Source organism: Pongo abelii, chromosome 6 (genome assembly GCF_028885655.2).
Source record: "Pongo abelii isolate AG06213 chromosome 6, NHGRI_mPonAbe1-v2.0_pri, whole genome shotgun sequence".
NCBI classification, from domain to species: domain Eukaryota; kingdom Metazoa; phylum Chordata; class Mammalia; order Primates; family Hominidae; genus Pongo; species Pongo abelii.
The window spans coordinates 12,621,336-12,638,216 of NC_071991.2; the positions used below are offsets into that span (position 1 = coordinate 12,621,336).

At 44.3% G+C, this 16,881-nt stretch overlaps 1 long non-coding RNA gene across 2 annotated transcripts in view; it reads left to right on the plus strand.

Moving 5' to 3' along the window:
* Positions 1-16,881, plus strand: part of LOC112134402 (uncharacterized) — a 109,553-nt gene that overhangs the window by 11,243 nt on the left and 81,429 nt on the right. Inside the window, exons 7-11 of one of the 2 annotated variants that reach the window (XR_008527404.2) lie at positions 3,955-4,302; positions 5,261-5,378; positions 6,383-6,441; positions 11,918-12,005; positions 13,749-13,813. This is a non-coding gene — a long non-coding RNA (uncharacterized LOC112134402). Of the gene's footprint in view, positions 1-3,954; positions 4,303-4,595; positions 5,137-5,241; positions 5,379-6,382; positions 6,442-11,917; positions 12,006-13,748; positions 13,814-16,881 lie in introns of those variants that run through there. The other variant, XR_010140647.1, reaches the window with a different exon arrangement.

Below are 16,881 nucleotides of genomic sequence, written 5' to 3' on the forward strand. Positions count from 1 at the left end.
AAATTAGATGGTGATTTTTTTTGGCTTTATAATGTGGTTCAGATTTTTGTAGAAAGTCTGGGTGTGTCTACATTGCCTTAAAGCAATGGGATATTTCTTTCTTTTTTGAGCTAGAGTTTCACTCTTATTGCCCATTGTGGAGTGCAATGGTATGATCTCGGCTTACTGAACATCTGCCTCCCAGGTTTAAGCAATTCTCCTAGCTCAGCCTCCTGAGTAGCTGTGATTACAGGCACCCACCACCACGCCTGCCTAATTTTTGTATTTTTAGTAGAGGTGGGGTTTCACCATGTTGGCCAGGGGGGTCTCAAACTCCTGACCTCAGGTGATCCTCCTGCTTCAGCCTCCCAAAGTGCTGGGATTACAGGCGTGAACCACCTCGCCCCGCCAGGAATCTTTTTTAAGAAGGCTATCTACTTATGGAATTCCTTGCAAAGGAAAGGATTCATTTTGTGATTAAAAAGTAAGACTCTTGGGTTCTTGTTGGACTCCTATCTCTGTTCTTAGTAATATATCTTTGTTATTGTTGACAAATATTCATTCACCACTAGGGTTATATTTAATTGTTTGAGTTATTTTATGTTTTTTTGTTGTTGTTTTGAGACGGAGTGTTGCTCTGTAGCCCAGGCTGGAGGGCAGTGGCGCAATCTTGGCTCACTGCAACCTCCACCTCCCAGCTTTAAGCAATTCTCCTGCCTCAGCCTCCCGAGTAGCTGGGAGTACAGGTGCCTACCAACATGCCCAGCTGATTTTTGTATTTTTAGCAGAGACGGGGTTTTACCATTATTGGCTAGGCTGGTCTTGACCTCCTGAGCTTGTGATCCACACGCCTCGGACTCCCAAAGTGCTGGGATTACAGACTTGAGCCACCACGCCCGGCATATTATATGTATTTTTATCTACCATTTTTTAATTTGTTTGGGTCCAGCATTGAGTCAGTCATGCCAGTGTTAGCTTTTGAAACATGAACACTGCCCGCACCTGACTGGCATGCAACTGACATTTTCTTTCACAATTTTCTGCTACTTATTGCTAAAAATAATAGTATCCATGTCTTGCTTTTAGACCTGAGATTTTTATAGCATATATGGGAATATATGATTGTTTTTCTAGATGTGTAGAGGAAGATAGTGTTGAATGCAATGTGATATTAAAGGATCCCATTTAAGATTTTTGTAATATGCTTCAAAGACCTGTAGGTTGTAAAGTAGGTCACTTGTGAGAACACATGCTCCATGAAGCACCTTGTGAGATAGTTTACAATTATTATTTTGTTTTGTTACTCTGTAGAAACCTCAAATGAAGTTTTAGTGGTGCTCAAGCATCCAGATTGTCTTTTCTTTTCTTAATTTTTTTTCCCCCGAGATGGAGTCTTGCTCTGTCACCCAGGTTGGAGTGCAGTGGCATGACCTTGGCTCACTGCAGCCTCCACCTCCTGGGTTCAAGCAATTCTCTTGCTTCAGCCTCCTGAGTAGTTGGGATTACAGGCACCTGCCACCACGCACAGCTAATTTTTGTATTTTTAGTAGAGACAATGTTTCACCACGTTGGCCAGGCTGGTCTAGAACTCCTGACCTTGTGATCTGCCAGTCTCGGCCTCCCGAAGCGCTGGGATTACAGGTGTGAGCGATCGTGCCCAGCCTGTCTTGTCTTTTCAAAACCACCCTTGGTGATTCAGTGTTAAATATGTATTAGTGGATGTTACTTTGCTGAATATTGCCTAGTGAATATTAAGTAGTCTCACCTTTCAGACATGAACTTATGAATTTAAGACATGAAGATTTACAGCTTGATAAACCAGCTTCAGGAGGTAGGTCTTCAGTCTTAAGTCAGATTAGAAGATTATGTGCAGGCCGGCCGTGGTGGCTCACACCTGTAATCCCAGCACTCTGGGAGGCCGAGGTGGGTGGATCATGAGGTCAGGAGATCGAGACAATCCTGACTAACTGGATGAAACCCCATCTCTACTAAAAGTACAAAAACTTAGACGGGCATGGTGGTGGGCGCCTATAGTCCCAGCTACTCGGGAGGCTAAGGCAGGAGAATGGCATGAGCCTGGGAGGCGGAGCTTACAGTGAGCCGAGATCCCGCCACTGCACTCCAGCCTGGGCGACAGAGTGAGACTCCATCTCAAAAAAAAAAAAAAAAAAAAAGATTATGTGCAATAATTATTTAATGCTTGACATTGTTTTTTTAAAATGGTACCTTCCACATGAAATAATATGCTTGTAACTATTAATTATGTTCCAGGACAGGAGAATTGATGTTGTCAAAATTCTTTTTTTTTTTTTAATTTTTTTTTTTTATTTTTGAGACGGAGTTTTGCTCTTGTTGCCCAGGCTAGAGTGCAATGGCACAATCTCGGCTCACTGCAACCTCTGCCTCCTGGGTTCAAGCAATTCTGCTGCCTCAGCTTACTGAGTAGCTGAGATTACAGGCATGCGCTACCACACCCGGATAATTTTGTATTTTTAATAGAGGTGGGGTTTCTCCATGTTTGTCAGGCTAGTCTCAAACTCCCAACCTCAGATGATCCACCCATGTCGGCCTCCGCAAGTGCTGGGATTACAGGCCAGAGCTACCCCGCCCGGCCTCATTTGTCAAAATTCTAATACTTTCTAAAACAGTGAACTCATTTTCTTTTTTTAATCCATTATAAATACATGTAAATGTTGCATTTATGGGTAGACAGAACTAAAAGAACAAAATTTGGCCTACTTTTGAGATGCAAGATTTATCTGGCATAGTGCATTGAACAGGTTATTACTGAAGTCTACATCAGTCACCTGAACAAGCATTCATGAAATGTCCATGAAACCCAGGACACAAGAATGTTTCCTTTTAGAGTATAGAGCCATGCATATCATCTCTTAATTGTTTAGATGTGTTTTGAAAGAAATAGAAATAGAATTGGTTTTCTTGCTTGTTTTGCCCCTGGAGTGAAGTGGGGACAAAACAGAATGGAATCACACTGTTAAGATTTACTAAAACGGAAGGATTGCCGCAAGATCATATCCCTAGTCTCCCCATAGCAAATGGCACCTGCTAGCTTTTCTTTTCTTTTCTTTTTTTTTTTGAGATGGAGTCTTGCTCTGTCGCCCACGCTGGAGTGCAGTGGCGTGATCTCGGCTCACTGCAACATCCATCTCCCAGGTTCAGGCAATGCTCCCTGGCTCAGCCTCCCAAGTAGCTGGCATCACAGGCACCTGCCACCAGGTCTGCCTAATTTTTGCATTTGTAGTAGAGTTGGGGTTTCACCGTGTTGGCCAGGCTGGTCTCAAACTCCTGACCTCAGGTGAGCCTCCCACCTTGGCCTCCCAAAGTGTTGGGATTACAGGCGTGAGCCACTGCGCCCGGTCATATGTTTTTTGTAATGTTGTTTTATTTTAGGAAAGTAAATACAATGAGCAGGACTCAGCTCCATCAGCTCCACAATTCTCTTACTTTTTTTTTTTTTTTTTGAGATAGAGTTTTGCTTTTGTTGCCTAGGCTGGAGTACAATGCTGTGATCTCAGCTCACTGCAGCCTCTGCCTCCTGGGTTCAAGAGATTCTCCTGCCTCAGCCTCCCGAGTAGCTGGGATTACAGGTGCCTGCCACCTTGCCCGGCTACGTTTTTATTTTTAGTAGAGACGTGGATTCACCATGTTTGCCAGGCTGGTCTCGAACTCCTGACCTCAGTTGATTCACCTTTCTTGGGCTCCCAAAGTGCTGGGATTACATGTGTGAGTCACTGCACCTATCTGTAATGGGATATTTCACTGCAGACTTTGATGAACAGAACATTAGCATTTTTGGTGGTGTTTTTATTTTACTCATAATATTTTTCTTTGGACTCAGTTACAGTAACAAGTAAAGATCAAATTATAAAAATTAAAGAGCAATACAGATTCAGTAATTATTCTTTTCTACATGTTGTGTTTAAATGATACCCTTTTTTCTTTTTGTCTTTATAGCTCAAGCTGTAAAAGCCAAAGGTCCACCCGTTTTTTCCAGTCTCAAGCTGAAGATCTTTATGTAGAAGGCCTTCCCCACAGGATTTTTTTTTTTTTTTTTTTTTGCGACGGAGTTTTTACTCTTGTTGCCCAGGCTGGAGTGCAATGGCATGATCTAGGCTGGAGTACAATGCTGTGATCTCAGCTCGCTGCAGCCTCTGCCTCCTGGGTTCAAGCGATTCTCCTGCCTCAGTCTCCTGAGTACCTGGGATTACAGGCTCCCGCCACTACACCAGGCTAATTTTGTATTTTTAATAGAGATGGGGTTTCACCATGTTGGCCAGGCTGGTCTGGAACTGCTGAACTCAGGTGATCCTCCTGCCTCAGCCTCCCAGAGTGCTGGGATTACAGGCATGAACCACTACGCCAGGCCAGGAATTTTTGTTGTTGTTGTTTTTGTTTTTGTTTTTGAGACACAGTCTTGCTCTGTGCCCAGACTGGAGTGCAGTGGAGCAATCTCGGCTCACCGCAACCTCCGCCTCTTGGGTTCAAGTGATTCACTTGCCTCAGTGTCCTGAGTAGCTGGGACTACAGGTGCAAGTCACCATGCCCGGTTAATTTTTTTGTATTTTTAGTAAAGATGGGGTTTCTTTTTTTTTTTTTTTTTTTTTTTTTGAGATGGAGTCTCGCTCTGTCGCCCAGGCTGGAGTGCAGTGGCATGATCTTGGCTCACTGCAAGCTGCACTTCCTGGGTTCATGCCATTCTCCTGCCTCAGCCTCCCAAGTAGCTGGGACAATAGGCGCCCGCCACCACGCCTGGCTAATTTTTTGTACTTTTAGTAGACATGGGGTTTCACCGTGTTAGCCAGCATGGTCTCGATCTCTTGACCTCGTGATCCACCCACCTCGGCCTCCCAAAGTGCTGGGATTACAGGTGTGAGCCACCGTGCCTGGGCAAGACAGGGTTTCACTATGTTGGCCAGGCTTGTCTGGTAATCCTGACTTCATCATCCACCCGCCTTGGCCCCCCAGATTGCTGGGATTACAGACGTGAGCCACTTTGCCCCACCAGAAATTTTTTTTAGGAAGGCTATTCACTTACAGAATTCCTGGCCTTGAGAGGATATTACTTGCAATGGAAAGGATTTGTTTTGTGATTAAAAAGTAAGACTCCTGGATTCTTATTTGACTCTTATCTCTCTTGTGAGTAATACATCTTTTTTATTGTTGACAAATATTTACCACTACGGTTATATTTACTGAAGTTTGACTTATATTATGGGTTTTTTTTTTTTTTTTCGGATGGAGTTTCTCTCTGGTTGCCCAGGCTAAAGTGCAATGGTGTGATCTCGGCTCACTGCAACCTCTGCCTCCCAGGTTCAAGTGATTCTCCTGCCTCAGCCTCCTGAGTAGCTGGGATTACAGGCATGTCCCACCAAGCCCAGGTAATTTTGTATTTTTACTAGAGACAGGGTTTCTCCATGTTGGTCAGGTCTCAAACTCCTGACCTCAGGTGATCCACCTACCTCAGCCTCCCAATGTGCTGGGATTACAGATGTGAGCCACTGCACCTGGCCTATTTTAAGTATTATCATCTTCCACTTTTTAATATATGTGGGTCCAACATTGAGTCAGTCATGCCAGTGTTAGCTTTTGAAACGTGAACACTGCCCACACCTGACTAGCATGCAACTGACATTTTCTTTCACAGTTTTCTGCTACTTTTGCTAAAGAAAATAGTATCCGTGTCTTGTTTTTAGGCCTGAGATTTTTGTGGCATATGTGGGAATATATGATTGTTTTTCTAGTTGTGTGGAGGAAGATAGTCTTGAATGCAATGTGATATTAAAGGATCCCATTTAAGATTTTTGTAATATGCTTCAAAGACCTGTGGGTTGCAAAGTTACCACTTTACTTGTGAGGACACATGCTCCATGAAGCAGCTTATGAGACAATTTACCATATTATTTTGTTTCGTTACTCTGTAGAAACCTCAAATGAAGACTTAGTTGTGCTCAATCATCTAGATTGTCTTTTCTTAATTTTTTTTTTTTCCAAGATGGAGTCTCTTTCTATTACCCAGGCTGGAGTGCAGTGGCATGATTTCGACTCACTGCAGCTTCCACCTCCTGGGTTCAGGCAATTATCCTGCCTCAGCCTCCCGAGTAGCTGGGATTACAGGCACCTGCCACCATGCCCGGCTGAGTTTTGTAATTTTAGTAGAGATGGGGTGCCACCATGTTGGCCAGGCTTGTCTCAAACTGCTGACCTCGTGATCTGCGTGCCTCTGCCTTCCAAAGTGTTGGGATTACAGGCGTAAGCCACCGTGCCCAGCCTGCCTTGTATTTTCAAAACCACCCTTGGTGATTAAATGTGAAATATATACTAGTGGATATTACTTTGCTGAATATTGCCTAGTGAATATTAAGTGTTTATTCTTACCTTTCAGATATGAACTTATGAATTCAACACATGAAGATTTACAGCTTGACAAACCAGCTTCAGGAGGTAGGCATTCAGTCTTAAGTCGGATTAGAAGATTATGTGCAATAATTACCTAATGCTTAACATTTTTTAATGATACCTTCCATATTAAATAATATGCCTGTAACTATTAATTATGTGCTAGGACAGGAGAATTCATGTTTTCAAAATTCTAATACTCTCTAGAACAGTAAACTCATTTTATGTTTATTAACCCATTATAAATACATGTAAATATTGCATTTATGGGTAGACAGAACTAAAAGAACAATGTTTGTCCTACTTTTGAGATGCAAGATTTATCTGGCATAATGCATTGAACGGGTTATTACTGAAGTCTACACCAGTCACCTGAACAAGCATTCATCAAATGTCTATGATACCCAGGACATAAGAAGTTTTTCTTTTACAGTATGGAGCTGTGCATATCATCTCTTATTGTTAGATGTGTTTTGAAAGAAATAGAAATAGAATTGATTTTCTTACTAGTTTTGGCTCTGGAGTGGAGTGGGGATAAAACAGAATGGAATCACACTGTTTAGATTTACTAAAATGGAAGGATTGCAGCAAGATCATATCCCTAGTCTCCCCATAGCCAATGGTACCTGCTAGCTGTTTTTTTTTTTGAGATGGAGTCTTGCTCTGTCACCCACACTGGAGTGCACTGGCATCATCTCAGCTCACTGCAACCTCCTCCTCCCGGGTTCGAGCAATTCTCCCTGGCTCAGCCTCCCAAGTAGCTGGGATTACAGGCAGCTGCCACCAGGCCTGCGTAATTTTTGTATTTTTAGTAGAGATGGGGTTTCACCATGTTGGTCAGGCTGGTCTCGAACTCCTGATCTCAGGTGATCCGCCTGCCTCGGCCCATCGAAGTGCTGGGATTATAGTCGTGAGCTGCCATGCCCGGCCGTCTTACCGTTTTTAATATGCACTGATTATTAAAGTTTTAATCCTACGTAAGAGGAGAGAGTCAGGTAATGGAAGCCCATATGCTTTTTACTGAGTACATTTTTCTGTACAGTCAAGGATTTTATGCAGGAGGAGTGACACTGTTGGGAATCCTTTTTATTGGGCTGTACTTGTGGCTGGGTGCCGCTCTGTGGTAACAGAGAGAGCTTTGACAGCAGCCACCGCAGCATTTGAAGATGAAGCCTCAGCGAAGCTCTCTTTTCTATCTTGCTCCTTAGACACTTCATCAACACCTCAAATACTTAGTTTTGGTATTTCCTACAACATGTTCTGCCTCCCAAAGTCGCTCTCTGCCCCACTTTTATTCTGCTTCTCAGCAGAATTCTAGGTGGTTGTCACCTGCTCCCCAATACTCTTTTAAAAACTATTTTTATGGAAATTTTCAAACCTTGTGGGCTCTTGCTTGGCTCCTCCCTGTCTCATTTTCAGTCTCTTGAGGCCCCTGCCCTTATCCTCTCTACACTGGGGAGTGCCAGCCAGCAGCTTCACCCTGAGCCCTCTTTCTTTTTTCTTACTGTGTCTTCTTTACAGACAATCCCACCCTGCCCACTTCTTAAAAATATTATATTGTCTGTGTCATTGAGACCCTCATTTCTGGCCCTGAAGATGCCCCTCATACTAGACCTTTGTATTTGCCTACCTGTTTGAGTCCTCCTCAGACTTCATGTGTCCCAGGCAGTCTCCATTCCCCTTTTCAGGAGCTCCTCTCAGGGTCTACCAGCTGCCCAAGCCAGATGCCCAGGAGTTACGCTGAGGTATGATTTCCTCCCTTCCCACATCCAGCCTAGCAAGGCCTCCTGACTCCGCCCTGAACAGAAAGCTCAGATCCTACCCTATCCTCCTTCACTGCCCTCCAGTGCTCAGTGGGAGTCATGCCACAGCGCAGCCAGGTCAGTCTCATTGAAAGTAGGAGGTGGAGCCTGTCATTCTCTGGACTGTCATCTGTAGTGGCTTTCACTATACTTGGAGTAAACCTCACAGCCCCTGATGGGCTCTGCAGGGGCATGGGGGAGCTGCTTCCTGCCATTTCTCTGCTTTCCTGCATCCCCTCTGTGGATCACTTGCTGTGTGCCAGCCACCATGGTCATTTGTGTGCCCTTCTTCCTCTCAGATCACAGCCTCCTGGCACTGTTGGGCTGAGGCCTGGTGTTTGTGGAACGCTCTTACTTGAGGGCTTTCTGTGCCTCTCATTTCTATTTGTGTCACAGTTTAAATGTCACCATGTTGGAGAGGTCTTCAGTGAGCACTGTCTCACCTCAGCCGTGAGGCTCACTGACTCATCCTCCTTTCATTTCTCACAAAGCGCTGCTGGCTGACTTTTTCCTCCCACTGCAATACAGTAGCACTGACAGCACAGATCATGCCTGTCCTGTTCACTTCTCAAGCAGGTGCTCAACAAATACTCACAGAGTGAATCCATGGCAATAAACTGTTCTCTAAGCTGGCAGAAATGTCTGTGGCTTTTGGTCAGGTAGCATGCACTGTGACACTTTAAGGGTGCAGGAGGGACTGCAGGCACCACATCTGGAAGGGCCACAGGCTGTCCCGAGCAAGGAAGGCTGCAGTGGGGATCCATGTTCCCTTGACCCTGGGGCCCTCATCTTCTCCTGAAACAGACCCTTTGAGTTGTAGTGCACAGAAGCCAAGTCTCCTGGGTTAGGAGTCCTGCCCTCCCTATGGATTTGAAGCGGGGTGCATGGCACTCACTGAGTCTTCAGAGACCAGCTTCTAGGTGCTACTCAGTTGGCAACTACAAACTTAGGTCACTAATTGTATGTTATTTGCAGAATTTGTGTACTTAGTTTTTGAACTACTTATCCTATTTTACGTCTCTAAGAACTTAATGTATTGAACAAAGTCAAAATGTTAAGTTTCTTCTTCTCATCAGCATTTTTTGTGATATTTTATCTCCCCTTATATCTGATTATAAATCAGCCAGTGATCAATAAACTAAATAGTCTTTCCCACTCTTTAAGTCATATGTTTCCAAGTGATGTAATAAAATAGATGAGGTGGTGAAAATTGTTTATCATTAGCGATGCCACCATAATGTTACTGGGATTCATGACACCTGAGAAGGAGGAGGATGTCACTAGGAGATGACGCCTGGAAGGAGGATCTGCATGAGAGGCCCCACCTCTGCCCTCCTGTGTTTTTTGGAAATTGAGCATGGTAAAAGAATCGGCTAAACTTGACCAGGCACAATGGCTCATGCCTGGAATTCCAGCACTTTGAGAGGCTGAGGCAGGAAGATGGCTTTAGGCCAGGAGTTTGAGACCCGCCTGGGCAACAGAGGGAGACCCCATCTCTGCAAAACAATTTAGCAGTTAGCCAGGTGTGGTGGCATGTACCTGTAGTCTCAGCTACTCAGGAGGCTGAGGTAGGAGGACTGCCTGAGCCCAGGAGGTGGAGGTTACTACACTTTGCCCTGGGGCATCGACAATGACCCTGCAATGTGTGGAAAATCCCAAAGGTTGACCACTGTGAATAGGAACTACCCTAGATGTGTCAGGAGCACCGCAGGCACACTCACTCCTCCGTTTGCTGGAGCCGTGTAGGGTGGAAGGAAACCCAAATCAAGACCATTTGCTGCTTCAGTTCTTTTATTGCATGTGACAGTCCAATGTGTCTCCATTTAAATTCAGATTTTTTGATGAATGGTCAGACCAGCTGCAGGCAGGCCCTTTGGGCCAGAAGTCTTGATCTCGCCAACTGTTCATTTTCCTGAGGGGACTGCCTTACTTCAGGCATTTGTGTGTAGCTGGTCTTTTGTGGAGTTCAGAGGGGTATAGAGCCCTCTCTTTTTGGGACAGTCAGTTCTCCCCATGCAGCATGTCCTGAAGCTGGCCTGTCTCTATCCTGTTTCTAAGTGTGTGAGGTCTTTTATTAAGCAGGGTAAAGTGAGAGAGGACTCCTAAAGAGAGAAAAACTCCTCCAGCATTTGCTGAAACATGTTTGTGAACTGATCAAGATGTGATTGGGATGGCATGAAAACAACTAAAATTTATTTAATTTCTTGCCATCTGGTTTGTGATATATGGTGCCCCAAATTGAGTTTAGAAGGAACTTTGATCATAGGTCAAGAAGGTGTTTTTTATATATATGTGTATATATATGTGTGTGTATATGTGTGCGTGTGTGTATGTATATACACATATATATACACACACATACACACACACACACACACACACACACACACACACACATATATCTTTTTTTTTTTGAGACGGAGTTTTGTTGTCATCCAGGCTGGAGTGCAGTGGTGTGATCTTGGTTCACTGGAACCTTTGCCTCCTGAGTTCAAGTGATTTTCCTGATTCACTTGAACTTCAACGATTCTCCTGCCTCAGCCTCCCGGGTAGCTGGGCTCATAGGCGCCCACCACCACGCCAGGCTAATTTTTGTATTTTTAGTAGAGACAGGGTTTCACCATGTTGGCCGTGCTGGTCTTGAACTCCTGACCTAAGGTGATCTGCCTGCCTTGGCCTCCCACAGTGGTGGGATTACAGGCATGAGCCACTGCACCCAGCCGAAGGTGTCATATTTAATTCTCCCTGTGGCTTGTCTTACAATACCAATCATGCATGAAGCCCATGGGTTTGCTGCATCTAGTTTTACTCAAGCAAAGGCTCTGGACTTTCTTAGTTTACACTGAAGTATTCTAGTTTGCATCTGAAATGTACTCTGAGGATGCTGACTTCCAGATAGCCATTTTTGGGTCAAGGATAGTTCAGGTCTCTGAGTATAGTAGCCATACCTCCCAGAGAGCTTCCTTTTGGTTTGGTTACAAAATTTATTTTAGCTTAGTTTTCTTACATTAGGTGGGCAAAATAAGAAAGAGCAGAAGGCCAGATGTGGTGGCTCATGCCTGTAATCCCAGCACTTTGGGAGGCTGAGTCAGGTGGATCACCTGAGGTCAGGAGTTCAAGACCACTCTGGCCAACATGTGGAAACCCCATCTCTACTAAAAATGCAAAAATCATCTGGGTGTGGTGGTGTGTACCTGTAATCCCAACTACTTGGGAGGCTGAGATGTGAGAATCGCTTGAACCCAGGAGGTGGAGGTTGCAGTGAGCCGAGATTGCATCACTACACTCTAGCCTGGGGGATAGAGCAAGACTCTGTCTCCAAAAGCAAACAAACAAAACAAAGAAACAAAAAACCAGAAAAGTTTAGGGACACTCAACCAAACTATAAGGCCTAGAATTGGAAACTGGGAATTACTGTTTGTAGATGATTTCTTTTCAGGATGGGCTAGTGGAGTTTCTGAGCAGCAGCTATGTTCTCCTTTCACGTCTTCAGGTTTTATTAGGTTACCTTTCACCCTCTGAGTGATCATATCTGCCTCACAGTCACTCATGGGAGCCCTTGATCTCGACAAAATGGACCTTGAGTAGCTGAGTTCAAAGAACTCAGGTGGCAAGAGGAGATCTCCTTCTTGGTTCTTATATATTTTTTTAAATGAAAGAGCTAGAGAAGCAATCTCAAGGTCAGGATAACTCACCCTGATGTTCTTCTCACTTGTCAGGGATTGTGCTGCATTCGAACATAGGTTCTGCCATCAAACACAGAATGCTCTGATCCTTAGAGGCAGAGGCAGCTCTTCAGCCTATGGGGTAAGTAACCAGGGAATGGAATTCTCACCAATTTTTATTAGACAATAAGTTTTACTTTAAGATTTGGGCCTACTTTTTTTTTTTGAAATGGAGTTTCACTCTTGTTGCCCAGGCTGGAGTGCAGTGGCACTACCTCAGCTCACTGCAACTTCCGCCTACCGGGTTCAAGCAATTCTCCTACCTCAGCTTCCCAAGTAGCTGAGATTACAGGCATGCGCCACCACGTCTGGCAATTTTTAAAAAATTTTTAGTAGAGATGACGTTTCACCATGTTGGCCAGGCTGGTCTCCAACTCCTGACCTTGGGTGATCCACCCGCCTTGGCCTCGCGAAGTGCTGGGATTACAGGCATGAGCCATTGGGCCCGGCCTAGGCCTGCTTCTTTCTTTCTCTCTTTCTCTCTCTCTCTTTTTTTTTTTTTCTAGTAGCAGTTTAAAGTTGGTGCCTCATTTAGACAAAAGCAAAAGGATATCAGCCCAGCTTTGGAAATAGGTGTGAGCCCACACATGATTTTCCTAGTTTTTCCTCTCCCTTCACTTTTTGCTCTCTTGGTAGTATGTTAATTGTATTCTCTCTCTGAATCTTTTTTCCCCATTTCTTTGGCACACATTTTTACTTGTCTTGGATGAGTAGGTGAAGAGCTGTTTTTAGGACTCTTTGAAAGGATGGATGACAGTCTTGGCTAATGGTAACCAGTTCCAGGGAGCTAGGGTCAGCGTGAGCTGGAATGAGTTCAAATTAGAAAGCACTGGCACTCAGTGGCAGGACTACAAGTGACCGCAAAGTGTTAAACACATCTTGAAAGGGATAGTGACATCATTCTCAGAATCTGTTGGGAATACACATATCCTGTAGTCTCATTCCTGTTTGACTCTATAAAGATATTTTAAAGAGTAATACCCTGAGTGGTTTTCTGGCCAGCTTGCCTGCTCATTTATCTTTGAGGACAACATCCCTCGTGGAGCTCCACAGGCCCCAGGGGTGTATGGATTCTACATTTGAAAATGCTGATGCTGAGAGACTGGGTCTTGGCGGACCTCAAGGAGTCTGCTTTTCCTCTACTTATTGTCCCCACTTTTCCTGGCAGCTGGCATTGCTGTTTAAATGGGTTGTTCTTTGCTGTTTAAGTTGTTTGGTAGTGGTGTGTCAGGATGCAGGTTTCCTGAATACTTTTTCAGCTGGTTACTTGAGTGGTGGTTAGGGAGGAGCTGTCCTAGGGCTGTTCTGGAGCTGTTGAGGTCGGTTGTCTGTCTGGATACTCACAGCTCATCTGTTGAGGAGAATGCAGTTCTCATTGTGCTGCCTTTGGTGGTGCTGTGTGTGGCTTTTTAGATGTGGGTGGAGGTGAGTTTGGGGAGTTAATGAGATGTTTTTTAGGTGCTTTTGATAGTCTGCGCTAGAGGATTCATTGTGACTTTTTCCCTTAACCTGCACATACTTCTCTGCTCACCCTTGCTGTCTTTCTCATGTCTTTGATTTTCCAATCTCCTCTTGGTTGAATTTACATAAAGGCTCTGCTATGGTTTAAATGTGTCCCCCAAAGTTTATGTGCTGGAAACTCAATCCTCAATGCAACAGTTGAGATGTGGGGCCTAATAAGAGAGCCCTAATGAATGAATTAAAGTTGTTATTGTGGTAATAGATTAGTAACACAAGAGTGGGCTTATTGTAAAAGAGAGTTCAGCCCCTCTTGCCCTCTTGCTTTCTCGCACTCTCTTGTCCTTCTGCCTTCTGCCATGGGAAGATGCAGCAAGAAGACCCTCACCAGATGCAGGCCCCTCAAACTTGGACTTCCAAGCCTCCAGAACTGTAAGAAATATATTTTTTCTCTTCCCTTTCCCTTCCCCTTCCTTTTCCCCTTTTCTTCCCTTCCCCTTCTCTTCCCCTTCCCCTTCCCTTCCTCTTCCCTTCCCTTCCCCTTCCCTTTTCTTTCCCTTCCCTTTTTCTTCCCCTTCCCTTCCTTTCCCCTTCCCTTCTCTTCCCTTTTTTCCCTTCCCTTCCTTTCCCCTTCCCTTCTCTTCCCTTTTTTCCCTTCCCTTCCTGTTCTCCTTCCCTTCCCCTTCCTTTTGCCCCTCCCTTCTTTTTCCCTTCCCCTTCCCATCCCCTTCCCTTTTCCTTTTTCCCTTCCCTTTCCCCTCCCTCCCTTCCTTCCTCCCTCCCTCCCTTCCCCTCCCTCCCTTTACCTCCTCCCTCCCCTCCCCTCCCTTCCCCTCCCCTCCCCTCCCCTCCCCTCCCCTCCCTTCCCTTCCAAGTTATGCAGTCTGTGGCATTCTTTTATAGCAGCATGAAATGGACAAAGACAGGCTCCATTTTCAAGAGCAAGCCCTTTTGTAGTTTCCGAGCCAATTATGACTGCAAAGGAAGTTCTATAGATAGATAGCCTCAGATCCACCACCTAGGAAACCTGCTACCAAGCAGACCTAGGATCTAGAATTCTAGATGAAGTGCTGGGCAACATGATACCACTGCAATTTAGTACCTCCCTATATACCTCCAGTTGGCTCAGCCCATCAGGGCTAAAACTACCCCTCATATCCTAGTGTCTTTTGTAGGCAGAAACCTTGCCTAAACCCTAAGCTGCTTAGCTTACATTGTCTTGTACTTTTTTTGGAGGGGGTTCAAATATACCCAAAAGAAATAAATGAACCTCCATGTACCCAACCCCCAGATTAAGCAGTTGTCTCCATTTTGCCAGACTTGTTTCATCTGTTTCAGTCTCCGTAAACATTTATGTTTGTACAGGAAAAACTGGATAAATACATGATTCTCCACCCCACCTCCCATTTTAAGTCACTTTTCAGAATAATGAGTCAGTGACCTAGTAACTTATACACTTCAGTGACCAATAGTTTTTTTTTTTTCTAAATATCATCATGAACTCATAGATTATTGTTTGCATTTGATGTATTTCAGGCCATTGCAGTCATTATTTATTAATTGTTTTGGATACTTACATTGTCTCATCTAGGTTAATAATTATCTCTTCAAGTTGACTCTCATGTCTTCTTGATATGATCCTGCTGGACTTTGATGGCTTCCTTGCTTTCTGACAAAAAAGATGTTCCAGGATCTATATACTGCACTATGTGTGGAGTCAGCCATTTCTCCAGGGGGCCTTGATTCCTTTTAGTAGAGAACACAGTTTGGGCTCTTGGACTGAATCACTTTTGTGAACCTCCTCGCCTGCATCCCTGCTTACAGCCAGTATGCTCTTGCTGGGCATCAGCAGATCTCCTAAAAGTGCCATGTAGTTCTGCCTCACTCTTACAAAGACTCATCTCTTGAGAGTTTTGTGCTCTACCCCAGATGTGGTCTTTCTGGTTCTGAAGCTTTTGCTCCAGTCACCCTGAATTTTGCCAGCCCTATGCATGTCATACCTTGGATTGCCAACCCACCCTCACTGGAGCCAGTTTCTCCGGTTAGAATAGTTGCCCCTATTCTAATACTCTAATAAACAAGTTACCTTGTAGAGTATTAGTTGCCTAATACTTTAGTAAACAAGGTTCTACCTGGGTTTAGTTAACTTTTGCTCCTTTGGGCCCTGTGTTCTACCAGCATTCCATTTATCTGAAACCCTTCCTCACCTCATCAAGATCTTATCTGTTCTTTAATGATTTACTGCTGCTTCCTGGGTTCTAAAGAACCCAGTTCAGAAGTTTCTGTTTTAGTTTGAGATCTTATAGGCCTGTCCATCAGGTTGCTATCATTCCAGCTAGGATTAGGCAGAATTGGGTGGGGGTTGTAGTGCATTTTTGGCACAGCATGTACCTGGCTGACTAATTCTCTGTCTTTTCTTTCCTATTGTAATTCATGGGTCTCAGCATTTTCTGAATGCTGTTTAGCAGGTCATCCTGTTGATTTCCTGCTAGGGAGTAGCGTACTCTGGCTCTGTACCATTGGCAAAGGGACTTAAGGATAGATGATGGGCAGCAGTTTTGTTAAATGGAACAATATGAAGAGATGGCATTATTAAAAAGGCTTGGCAGCAGGGCCCATTTGAATGGTTGGTCCTTGGCTCCCATGTTGATATAGGCGGATCCTTGGTGGGAATTTGGAATGATCCCAAATATTGTAGATCACTGGTGCATCAAGTCATCATCAGGGTTGTCTGTGTAACAATCTTGAGTGAAGTTTTGTGAATCTCTGGAGATTCTCTGTATAGGATTTAATCATTTAATTATTCTAGTTGAACCTGTTTAGTTTCTTTGCAAGGAGATAAGAAATGTGAAAGAGATGCAGACACTAGGGAAAAAGCCAGGAGCCTTGTTTCCCACCCACTTCTTGGGTTCTGGAACTGAACTTATAGTTGAGTAGTGAGGAGTAGGCTCAAGTGCATTAATCCTGGATCTAGCTCTGCTTTGCGCTCGCTCCAGTTCTTGTGTCAAATTCACTTCAAGCCACTCAGAGTAGTATGTAGAGGGGTCATGCAGGACTGTGCTTATACTTCATTATATCAAACGGGAGATCCAGTAATTTATAGCCTATTATTTCTGGAGTCTGGAGATGGCTCCACATAAGCTTTGCTGAAGCAGATTTTGTTACATTAGAAGAGAACCTAGCTGGCTGCATTCAACACTGGTAGCTTTTAGATGCTAATAAGGAGGTCATGTAATAAAGGTCACAGAGTGACTCTGGAACCCATTTCTCCAACCCAAGAAAGAATAATGACATTCTAGGTTGGCCTCTTTTCATTTCCCTTTGATTTTGAGTAATAACTTCCCTCCTTACTTCCCAGCTGAAGAATTTGGGAGTCTGTATTCCCTAGAAAGACTCTGTTCACATACCCATCAGATTAAATTAGGTGAGAACTCTTTGGCCTTAATGAATGTTGAAGGATTTCAAAGGGCTAATGGAAATTCTTCCAGAAGTAACAATTC